General features: G+C 39.0%; 1 protein-coding gene across 13 annotated transcripts in view; it reads left to right on the forward strand.

Annotated features, from left to right (window-relative positions):
- The window catches only part of EYA1 (EYA transcriptional coactivator and phosphatase 1), a 328,098-nt gene that overhangs the window by 172,156 nt on the left and 143,181 nt on the right, over positions 1-12,761 (forward strand). The gene's annotated exons all lie outside the window — the stretch shown is intronic.

The following is a 12,761-nucleotide window of genomic DNA, read 5'->3' on the forward strand; positions in this document are numbered from 1 at the left end:
TGAGAATAATTTTCATATGCCTGTTGCTAATTAATAATAATGGATAATTTTTATGAATAGCATTATTAGTCAGTATACTGACTATTCTCCATGATTTACTTCATTAATCTTCAGAAAATTCCTCTGAGATTGCCAATATGATGGTTAAGAGGCTAGGTTTGAATTCTGCCTCCATTTGCTAGCTGCGTGAGCTCAGGGAAGTTAGCTTCTGTGTGGCTCAGTTTCCTCATCTGTAAAATGGGGATAATAACAGAACTTACATCCAGCTGGCTGTGAGAATGATAAGTGAAACTTGTGACACACTTGGAACCTACTGAGTACTCTGTATTTATTGACTTCTAGACCATATGTAAATAATAGTCTCTTCTATAGGACTATTATTGTTTTACGCACGAGACAAATGTGTCATAGAAGGTTAAATGCGAAGTTGAAAGGCACATAGTTTGTAATTGGTACCACTGGTATCTGCCCTGGTATTTAAATCAAGTTCTGTCTGAGTCCAGAGCCTGGATTTTAAAATGACTGTATTATTTTATGGAGAGAAAATGTGATTCCCATCATCTCCCAGTTCCTTTTCTAAAACCATCATACTAAACATTGGCGCCTTCACTGCCACACTGGTGCCTTCATGACTGGAGAACACCATTCTCTAGCCAATGGCAGAGCTGTGAAAGGACCAATGACAGAGGCTTTGATGACACAAGGACTTCATTATAAGGGCAACTGCCCAAGGTAGTTAACTCTGGTGTTGGAATTCTCGTGTGCGTGAGTGTGTGAGATTTCGTCCTGGTGTTGCATGTGCCCGGCATATTGCCTCAATAGGTTAACTTTTAGGGGATTGTCTCTTACTACTTTTCAAAGCTTTAGACTTAATTATAATTCCATCAGCCGTCCGTCTATGTTAAGCCTCTCTCGGATCAAATGGAGATGGGAAGTCCTCTCTGCTTTTGATTATAATAGTCATTATTATATGCACATTTGGATTGGAGCAGTATTACTGTGAAATTTCAAAAGTGGTTTCAGTTTTGCTACTGCTCAGAATAAACGTTTTCTACTTCAGAAAATAAGTTTTAAGTGGATGATAAATTTGGTCACATTTCTCTTGACTTTGAGAACCAGATTCTATTAACCAAGCAAAACTCAAAGAAGAAGTTTAGGTGGCATTTGTTGGGGGCTCCATAGGAATGGCAGTTACCAAAGCCAGGAGTTGGGACATGCATGCTGTGTTCTGGGAACAGCAAAGAGCTCCATGTGGCTGGAGGAGAGAGAATGATGAGGAGTGTAAGAGGCAAAGTGAGAGGAATAAAAGTGTGGTGTGTGTAGGACCTTGTAGGTCTGGCCTATTAAATATAGCGAACTGTATCTTTCAGTGTAAGAATAGGAACTTCAATACTTGTTGCCTAAAACTAGGCTCCGAGTTTCCAGAGAGCCAGGCTTCTTGATAAACTAATGACTTGATGTGGATGGTTTTCGCCTACCCCCCATAACTAGTAGTTCAGAGAATTACAGTTCTGTGGCTTCTGTCCTCTGGCTGGGCCAAAATGTTGGTATGACCAGAAATATGTATCTCCCTAAGAACGTCCTATCTTCTGGGAGAAACTTCTGGTTCCCTTCAGGGAGCTGTGCAAACCTTCAGTGAGTGCTAGTATGTAGGTTAATCTTTATCCCTTTGGTCATGGATTCCCTGCTTTAAGTAATTCCTAGTTTCTTATGATGCCCAAGGATGTCTTAGAGTCAACAGTATACAGATAAAGTGGAGTGTTTGTGTGTGTGTGTGTGTGTGTTTGTGTGTGCATGTGTGTGTTTATTCTCACCTTGCTCACTTAGAGTAAGGTCCAAGAGTAATTCATTCGCCTCGCTTTGGCTCCAAACATATAATCTAATAGAAAAAATATATATAAAATTAAGAATTTTCCATTTTTCTGTTTTTACTTTGGGTAGGAAAAAAGTTATCTGTCACATAGCCGTCCTCAATGACTGCTAATATTGCCTTTACTAAGAGAGAATGTACGTTTTGAGAAGCTAATCAAGGATTTATCTTAAGTTTCAGGACCCCAAATTGTTTATGAGTAAAAGCTTATTATGGGTATGTACGAGGTAATTTGCTGGTTTTGCAGATTTTTCAGTTTAATATCATTCTTCCAATATCCCATTACACCAAAAGAGGTAGAGAACTCTACCAAATACATTCCAAGGAGGTATGTTTATCTACTTCCTATAAGACAAATTGGAAACATTTTTTCTTGTGTAAAATGAATCAAAATCTAAGATGCTTACCTATTTTATCATTGTATCTATTACCATTATGGGGAATTTTGTGTGGAAAGAATACCTTTTAGTGAAATAAGGAATGTGAACTGAATTGACCGAGTTCTCACTATTTCGTGAGCACATCCTTTATGTCTTCTGCATACCTTACTTTATTTTATCCTCAAAAAATGTGAAGGTAACTTTTATGCACCTCATGTTAAAGATTTTAAGTGACTAGTCTGTTTACACAGCATATTATCTGTCTTGGAGGAGCGATCAAAAGCCCACATTCTTTACACTCTAAAACATGGACTCCCCAATAAACAAAAGCTTGGTTCTTACTGAAATACTTTATTACCATAAGAAATTTTTATGTTACCTTATCTAAGGTCATGACCTGGTGAAGGAACTGCAGCATCCATTTACATGTGTATGTCACCCAGTGGAGACCCAAGGTTCCTTAAAGGCAGGTTCAGACCTGGCCACTACTGTGTCCTCAGCATCTAGCAGAAGGCTTGGCAGTGATCAAGCAGTCAACAAATATTTGTTGAGTGAATGCCTCATATTACTAAGCAAATAATGCAGGTGAATGATTGCAAGAAAGGAGACTCATTAATTTTATTTACAAAGCATTAACAGATTCAATAAGTATCTAAAGCCCGTTTTTCAAAAGTGATAATTTCACAGACCACTTCATATAGTAGCCATTGGCTGTCCATGCAGAGAACGTCCACAGTTAACACTGCTGCTGAGTTTGAATTTGATCTATAGTAACTGACTTGCATTTGACCTGTACTGATTAACTGTTTCATAAATGGAAATTTCAACTTGGACTTACGAGTGTTTAGCAATGATGCATCAGCTTCCACATAGTCCAAAAAACGACTGAATGATACGAAGATCAGGCAGTTAGTACACTTAGGTTAGTATCTTTACAAGATGGTAAGGAGTCATGACTGGAGGTAAACACTTTTAAGGTGGGAAAAAATTGCAGGAGCGAGAATATATACTCACTGCAGTGAAAAGAACATATATATTACATATGAGTATATATATATAAGATACGTAAGAATACATATCACAGTGTATATCCACCATTGCATTTTTAATTCATTCAAGAAATATTTATTAAGTGATTGTGGCTAGAAATTTACCAAATACCCTCCTTGCCAAGAGAAGTTCATAGTGTTCCAGGATTTGTGGGCCTCTACTCAGATGGGTACCACGCTTTGTGAGAAGGGCTGTGTTCTGCAGAGGAGGAGGGGCAGCTAATCATGACTGAGGGGACTGAGGCTGGAGGATGGTCTCTGCACACTGGTAATGCTTCAGCTGAGTCCTGAAGGAGGGGTAGAAAAACACGGGGTGCCACGCCAGGAAGAGAGAGAGAGCATGGATTATTCAGCTTTAGCAAAGACAACTGTAATCCGGGGGGCACTCTGTGTGTGTGTGTGTGTGTGTGTGTGTGTGTGTGTGTGTGTGTGGAGGGACCTGCACAGAGATGGGGCTAAAACAGTCGCTCAACAGGAGAGTGTTGTAGTTGAGTCTGTCCCCAGAAGTACAGTCAGGTAGTACTTTGAGATGGTAGGTGGTGAGAAAAGACTCCAGGTGAGAAGTTATGAGGGCATTTTTACCTGAAATCATGTACTTATTTATATATTATTCTTTCTTTCAGCACAAATTTACATCTGATACTTGCCTTAAGGAAAGTGGAGAATAAATAATATTAAAAATATAAGAGAGCAGTATCACATGATGGCAAGAATGTGGATTTTGCGTTCAGACTAACCTGGGCTTAAAAACTCACAATTCAGCTGCTTACTAACCATGTAACTAATATGTGGATTTTGAGGGGGTTGGGTGAGGGCTCTGAAGCCAGACTGCCAGCTCCGCCCCTTGCCAGTTAGCTAGTGTGATGCTGAATGATTACTGAGCTGCCCTGTGTCTCCGCTTCCTGGTCTGTAAAATGAAGATAATATAGTACCTACTTGTAGGGTTGCGAGGATGGTCACAGGAGTTGGTAAAGCACTTAGAACAGTCTGACTTCTAGGAAGTACTTAATATCCACTGGCCGACGTTGTTATTATCACCTATGATCTCTGAGCCTCTGCTTTCCCCATTGTAAAACGGAGATTACACTTGTATCACAGGGTGTTGTGACAGTTAGTCCATCTAGAATACTAAGCACAGTCACTGGTGTCTACATTACATGCTCAAAAAATAGCTATTATTAAATAATAATGTTATATTTAGAAAAACACATCTGCTGGGACTGGTTAATGGTGTCTCCATGGGAGGGGAGGATATTTCCTCCGCCTTTGAGATCCCTCACACCCCCTAATGGCCTTTGCAGGTACTCTGAGTACCTGGGGTACTCAATTAAGTACTTGCTCAATTAATACTCACTGTGGGTAGGGTTTATGTCTGGGTGCTCCTGTGAGTTGGAGAAGAATGGGAAAAGATGGGGAAAGGTATGACCTGATGTAAATTGGTAGGTTGATTACATTTTAGGCAAGTAAACCATTTTTCCAGATTGATATGATTGAGGTTCTGAGTATGAGCCAGCCCATCTGCTTCCAATCTTCATATGCTAGTTTATTTTACCATCCGCTAATTTGCAGCATACACTGATACACTTTTATTCAATGCCCTGGTGTTCTGGAACTTTCCTATTGCTGTGCCGTCCACTGAGTGTTCATATCCCCACCAGAGGAATGATTAAGGATGATAAAACCCCAATCAGAAAATGTTTGACTTTTTAGTAGTCAAACACATGATAGCCTTTTTGGTAAAAGATATGATATGAGCTTTGTGACCTTAGGCTAGTTTTTAAACATCTTTAAGCTGCAATCTCCTCGTTTTTGATATGTGACAATTATAGTAAATATCTCATAAAGTTACTATGAGGAACAAATGAGCTATTGCTTGTAAAGTGCTTAGCACAATGGCTGGTATGTAGTAGGTGGTTAATAAACATAAACTATTTTTAAAATTATTACTCTTCCCTGCTAAAATTTTACTTAAGTATTGCCTGTGCCATAAATTGAGAATATTACATCACTACCTTAATCCGTAAGATTAGAGCAATCTTTTCATACTGTTGTGCCATGCTTCCATTATTATAACAAGCTAAAAATATTTAGATCCCACTTTGGAATCTAAATATAGGTATCTGTTAAAAATCATCAAATGGCACATTTCTGATTTGTACATTTCATTATATATAAAATTTACTTTAAAAAGAACCATAAAACAAATAGGAACTCTAGTTAACGACATAGACACTGAAGTGTTTAGGGGAAGTGTGTTATTTCTGCAACTTATTTTGAAATGCATAAAAAATGGTTTTATGAGGATTAGGTATAGACAAGTAAATTTAGTAAAATGTTAATTGTGAAATCCAAGTGATACGTTTATGGCCGTTCACTGTATCTAATTCTTTGAACTTTTCTGTATATATGAAAGATTTTATAATAAAATGCTGGCAAAAAGAATGAATCTCAAATACTTTATGTGTCCTAGGAAGGAAACATTTATTTAGTTTTTACTATGTACAAAGAACTCTGCCAGATTCGAGCAGATATACAAAGAAGTATGTGACACCACCCCTGCCGTAAGGGGCTCACAGTCTGGTTCTTGGAGTAAGACTTTTTAAAAATTTGGCAAAAACTAAAAGGTCATAATATGTCAATTAAATTATGAAGCCGAGGATTTTCAGTCTGTGGCTGAGAGATCCCCAGGAGTTACAGAGCTAGTACCAAAGGTCAACGAATTCTTCTGTGCAAAAATGTTTGTCTGAAGGATGAGGGAAGTTAACAGACCACATATATATTTAACTCTTTTTCACATATGGACATTCTGTTGTGTATTAAAATACAAACTTTCTTGTCTGAAAATTCACGGTGGGTTTTTGTCATTATGCTCTTTCTCAATCAACAGATTAAAAATAGGCTATCATCTGAGTTCTGAAATATTTTGGTGTTAGAAAGAGGACTTCATTCTCAAGAAGGTTAGAAGCCACTGATCCAAACAAAAGTGCTCTCAGAGTTCAGAAAAAAGAGCTCTTCAGCTTGCTGAGGTCTGGCCAGGCTTCAAGAAGGAGATGGAATCTGAGCTGAGTGTTGGGAAATGGGTAGAATTTGAATAGGTTGAGAAGGGATGGAATGCATTCTAAATGAGGGACAATGTGAACAAAGGTAGGATAGTTTGGGAGCCTGTGAGGAGACGAGTTTAACTGAAGAAGGAATTGATAGTAGATAAGGTTGGAGGGATCAGCTGGAGCCAAACTGTGGAGGACCCTGAATACTAGGGTAAGGAATTTGGACTTCATCCTGGAGTGAGTAGAGAAGCCACTGAATATTTTGAGCAAGGGATTGACATGGCAAAAGTGTTTTAGGCATTAATCTGGCAGGAGTTTCAGGCATAGATTGCATTGGGACAGAGACAAGTAGCAATACAGAAACTCATGTAATCTGCCCAGATTTTATGTGTTATGAATCTGGGCTAGTGTGGCAAGAATGAGAGCAAAAAAAAAGGAAAGTGGAGTTGCAAGAGACATTTCAAAGGAGCAGTCATTATTTACCATATATCATTTCTTTTACAAAAAAAGTCAACTAATCTAGACTCTATGTAAGTCATTGCACCATGCTACTGCAGTATCCTATACTTCCTGTAAATAGCACGCTTTGAAATTGAGTAACATTTCTTCTTGGCCATGTAAACCCTTAAGTTCAAGTTTAGTCTATACATGTTGATTTGATTTTCATAAGGTTGTACAAGGTGTGCTGTTTCAAAGAGTTCATGTTTTTCTACCCTCTTTTAAGGAAGAAGAGGATGACTTTAATTTTGAAATTTTGGAGGAATAATAATCATATTCCAGATTATAGAGCCAATCCAAATGTAAAGGGATACCTTGTTTTCCAAATGGGAATTACCCAAAGAAAAAACATTTGGTTCATGGATCTATACACTTTTAGGTAAAGAAGAAATAGTTAAATGGATACTTATAATATTTAATTTATTAATTCAATTATATGTCTTTAAAATAAGATATTTAAAATATGTAAGTTTAGGAATATTGCTATAGTCCACTTTCATATTTCAAGGAATAATTTTATTCATTCTCTTCACGTATATGTTTATCACTTGCTGCCGCTCTTTTAATCATTTGACTCAGTTTTTAAAAACATACATTTAGGAGGAAAAAAAAACCCATACATTTCCACCTCTGCCTCATGATTTGAGAAAGGGTACTCATTGGGGCCGGCCCCATGGCCAAGTGGTTGAGTGAGTACGCTCGGCTTCGGCAGCCCAGGGTTTTGCCAGTTCAGATCCTGGGCGTGCATGTGGTACCGCTCGTCAGGCCATGCTGAGGCGGCGTCCCACATGCCACAACTAGTAGGACCCACAACTAAAATATGCAACTATGTACTGGGGGGATTTGGGGAGGAAAAAAACAGAAACCAAAGAAGATTGGCAACAGTTGTTAGCTCAGCTGCCAATCTTTAAAAAAAAACAAAAAAGGAAGAGCACTCATTAAATCTGTGAGTTGTTCAATGTTGCCATTGAATCCAAACTATAATATAACATTAGGATGGTTATACTTTTTTCTTGTCTTATAGGTTGATATTTGTTATCTGTACGGCATAATTATATGCAAACTAGCTTTTTAGACGGTCCTTTTCAGGCTTATTTATAGTAGTATTTGTATTTGCCTTTTGGTGGTCATGCCCCATGAATTATTATTAAATCTATGTAACTTACCTCTCTTTCTACCGATTCAGGCAGGGTGCTCTCTAAATGTACAAAAATTCCAATGATTGACCTTACTTTTGGTTAATGTATCTTCGCCAAAGAGTACTTTCTTCAAAATAACGTAATGGACATGCGTCCTGTAAGTGAGAGGCTTTATAAGAACCTCCACGTAAATTGACTGAGTGATAATTTGGGAGGAATAAAACATAATCTTATGTTTGAGCATATATAGTGTTTTGTTTTTTTGTTGTTTTTTTAAACTTCTTTTTTTTTCTTTTCTGAGGAAGATTAACCCTGAGCTAACATCTGTGCCAACCTTCCTCTATTTTGTATGTTAGATGCCATAGCATGGCTGCCAAGCAGTGGTGTAGGTCCGCGCCCAAGAACTGAACCTGGGCTGCTGAAGCAGAGCGTGCTGAACTTAACCTCTGGGCCACAGGGCTGGCCCTTATACAGTGTGTTTAATTGCCCTATGCAATGTACCTAGTGGTATGAAGTCAATTGTAATCTGTTTTTAAAGTCACTTGTACATTTTTACCTTCATCTATTCCCTCAATGAATATTGCACTCCAACTATGTGTCAAGCTTTGTGCTAAGTTCTATAGGGATATAATAATGTAAAAAGACGTCATTCCTACTGCTAAAAAATTTTTGATAAAATGGATAAGACTATGAAATGTAAAATGAGGTAGAACAGAATATGTGTTCTGAGGGTGGTACAAACTCAGATTTAGTAGCTCAAGGAAGAAAATTCCCCCCGAGTAGTAGATGAGGCAAGACCTAACAAAGCAGGAGGGACCTTGGTTGAACCTTGAAGGAACTGTGAGATGTAATGAGAGGGGAATTTTGTAGAACATTTATCATCAGTAGGAAAAGCACCGCAGTACTGCGGGTTTGAGGAGGCTCCAGCGCAGTAGGTCGGGTTGATTTAAATGTTGACCAAATATATGGACGTGTATATCTGTAACATGGGGGTAATAGCGTCACACAGGAAAGTTAGGACCATTAGATATGACCATTTGTTTTGTAATACTCTTGGATTCTTGAAAGTTACTAGTTGTTACTACAAATACGTATAAAGTATATTTGGAAGAAATGGGAAGTAAAGAAAAAGAAAGAAAAGCTTGGTGTTAGAGTCTAGATGTCCTGAAAGATGTCATTAAACAATGGAGTGGTAACAGTTCAGGAGGAAATGGAGAGCCCGCTGAAGACCTCCGAGCCAGGAGTGACTCCCTTAATTGTAGGCTATGGAAAGATAACCACCTGTGCTTCAAGTAGAGAGGGAGAGGCTAAAAGCCCAATTTGCCAACTTTTCCAAGAGAAGAGGTATAAGGTGATTAGGATAGTGGCTGTGAAAGATTATGGTTGTGAAAGATTAGCACAGTAGAAGTTACAGACGTGGCCAGAGGGTGTGAGGAAAAAGGAGCCGGGAGAAATCAGGGTGAAAAGGAAACTTTCAAACTAGGTGGCATGACCATTATGGAGGGATAAGATGATGCTTTTATGTTTGGGCAGGTTGAGCTTGACCCTGATCCAGGCAAGGGCATCGCATAATTGGAATGTGGGGATTGGTCTCTGTGGAAAAGATGTGCTTATGGACAGAGATTTGGGAGTTGTCTACGTGAAGGTGATTTTTTTAAATTGGCAAGGAAAGAAAGAACTGTGACAGAAAATTTAGATAAGAAGGAGGTGGAATTATGGAACCACAGAGTAGGCAAAGGAAGAAAATCCAGAGAAAAAGACATAGATAAGGGAAAAAGGGAACCTGCCAGGTGTTGTATTGATCAATGAGAAAAGTGTCAGAGAAAGACCCATTCTACAAAAGAATTAAGGAAAATCAGGACAGAGAAAAGTTTGAATTAGGCTATTAGGGAAGTCCTTTTAGTAAAATAATAGCTAGAAAGGGGTGATGCAAAGGATTAAAGATGGAATAGATGATAAAGGCTGAAGGCAAATTTTCAGGAGACTTGGTGCTGAAAGAAGGAAGAGAAGCATCATGGTTGAGAGAAGACTTTTAAAAATCATGGGAAACCTCTCTGTTTTTTGTAGGTAGAGGGAAGTAACCTCTTGAGATGGAATGATTTTAAAGATGTTGAGAGAACAAATAACAAATAATGGAGTGTTGTTGCAAAGGAGGTATGGAAGTGCCACTAAGAATAAAGGTGTAAAAGTTAAAATAAAAAAATAAAGGTGCTAAAGAAAAGGGAACCTCCATTGAGATTAATCAGTGGGAAACTGGGAAATGTTGCAGGAAGATAACGGAAAGATTTACTGCAGCTTCTCCATTCTTTATAAATAGTGAGGGCACGTGCTGAAGGGGATGGGGAAGGAGGTGTGGCTCTGGGGCTCCAGGAAAGTGGAAGGGACGCAATGGAAATTCAGGCACAAGAAATGGAAAAGGAGGATTGTCAAACAACAGGATGTCTCAAAAGAATATAGAAAGCATAAATTTTAGTGGACTTGATCAGCATGTGGATTGTGGTCTCTCTCCCAGGCTCAGCCATGCAGAATGGCAGCCAAAGAGATTGCCAATCCTGGGGTTAGAGCTTAGCCAAAAAAAAAAAAAAGCTTGGAAAAATGAAGTGACACAGGATTCTGGGGTGAGAGCTCTGGGTTCCAGACTGGGCTTGTGGAGCTGGAATGAGAAAATGGATAGGGGTTTGCAAAGACGGGATGCTCTGGTGAGCGTTAAGAGCAAGTCTGGCAGGAGTGAGCAAATGGAAAAGGTAAAAGCTGACTTTATTTAGAGGTAATGCAGTTCTAGGAAGCGGTGTAGCTGAGTTGTTTGATAACCAAAGTGGAATGAGGGTCAATCTCAATGAGATAGAAGAGATGAAGGGTATAAAGAGTAGTAGAGGTTGGGGAAACGGAGTTTTTCCAGTCCTTGAGCATTATAGCAGGAAACAAAATAGAAAGGAAGACCAGGTGTTTGCCAGGAAAGACAAGTTGGGCTATTACAGTTTGAAGAAAAGTTATGAGATGAGCTTAGATACTGCATGGAGAGAATCTACTGCTCACCCAGGCTGGTATCTTCACTGTCCAATCCTGGGTGAATTGTTCCTAACAGAGGATGGCTCCCAGTCTGGCAGGCAGAGCTGTCCTTTAGGGGTGAACTTGCTTTTACTGCCCTCTTAATTTATAGTGAGAAATATAATTAGTCAAATGGACTGGACGCTTGTCCCCTCTGGTCAGCCTGTCATCTTCCTGGAGATTACTTATGTGACTGCAACATTCAAAGTCTTACCAGAAGTTGCTTGATGAGCACGGAATCATGGTGTGATGGGTTAGTTGGATGACCTTGATAGCTAATGTCACCTGCTCCAATGACCACTTAAATTTATGGTGAAGGAAGACAGCTTTTTCTTTTTTAATGGGCCAGATATAGTGTACTCACCCTAAGCAGTCCTAGAGAGAGATGCCCACCTTTTCTCCTGGAATCCTCTATCACAATTGGCATGTCCGCCATTCTCCTGCTAGCCTGTTTCTTCAGGAAGCGTATACACTGATTGTAATGACCGAGGTATAAATTTTCTTAATATAATCACAATTTAGTCTTGCATTCTTGAGTTACATCCAAGTTACCTTGATTTGATTTTGGCTCTCCTGAGGCAATGGCCTCATGGTTGATCTTAGACAAGTAGCTTAGCTTTAGATTCTTCTAATTTGCTTTTCAAAAGGTAATCTTAACTTTAATGTGAAGTTTATACTACCTTTTTTTGGTCCTGTAAGAAACCCTTTGATTTTCTCATAATTACTTTAATAAAGACTCTATAATGATAGAGTGACTATAAAAAGCATGGCCTCTCGACTTAGCACAGTGCTAAGTGATGTGTAAGCATTTATCTTTTTTAATCCTCTCATGAGTGTATTATCCCCACTTACAGATGTGGAAGCTGAGGCACACAGAAACTGAGTTAAGTCTTCCAGGTTGATACTGTTAATAGCAAAGCTAGATGGAAATTCAACTGATAATTCCAGAACTGGCGCTTTTAGCTTTTTATTCAACACTGCTGCCTGCTACTACTCCCCAGAAAGGCATTCAGTGTAGCAGTAATAGAATGCTGCTGCTGCTACTAATGATGATAAGTATAGTTTCAGCTCCTATTGTATAGCAGGTACTTGACGGAAATTTTTATGAATCCTTATTGCATTCCTGTAATGTAGATATCATTTTTAAAATTTTGTTTCTAATTAAGGCTGAAGAGATCAAATAAACTTTAGAAAGTCTTGTAGCAAGCGTCACTGGATTCTGACTCCAAAACCGAAGCTCAAAGGCATTGACAGATGAAGTTGGTGGCATACCTGGAGAGTAGCAAGTTGCCCAGTGTAGCTCAGGTCCAGAGGGCATGGTCAGTGACGCTGCTGGGGCATCCGGGAGATTAAAGGGGCAAAGGAGAATACGGTGTGGTGGAGATAAAAGAATCCTACCATTCTTTAAAGGAGAACAGATCATTCATAGATTTTTCTTTTCAGATAAGCGGCTTAGACGGGATAATGGTTCTCAGACATGACAGTACCTTGAATCTCTAAGACTTGGGGAAGAAAAAAAAATCAGTATGTAGTGTTTTTAAATTCAAAGCTTTGGAGAAGCACTCTGTTGTACCACCTACAGCCTGTTTATAAATGAGAGTGCGCTAGTGAAGATGGGTAAAGTTTTGGTGGCTGGAGATCATTCTAGTCTTTTTAACTTTCCAGTGGGTGTATACGTGGCAGCAGCAAAGCCGGAAGTGGCCTCTGTTCCTTTGGCTCTCGGTCAGAAG

Source organism: Equus asinus, chromosome 12 (genome assembly GCF_041296235.1).
Source record: "Equus asinus isolate D_3611 breed Donkey chromosome 12, EquAss-T2T_v2, whole genome shotgun sequence".
Taxonomy (NCBI): Eukaryota; Metazoa; Chordata; class Mammalia; order Perissodactyla; family Equidae; genus Equus; species Equus asinus.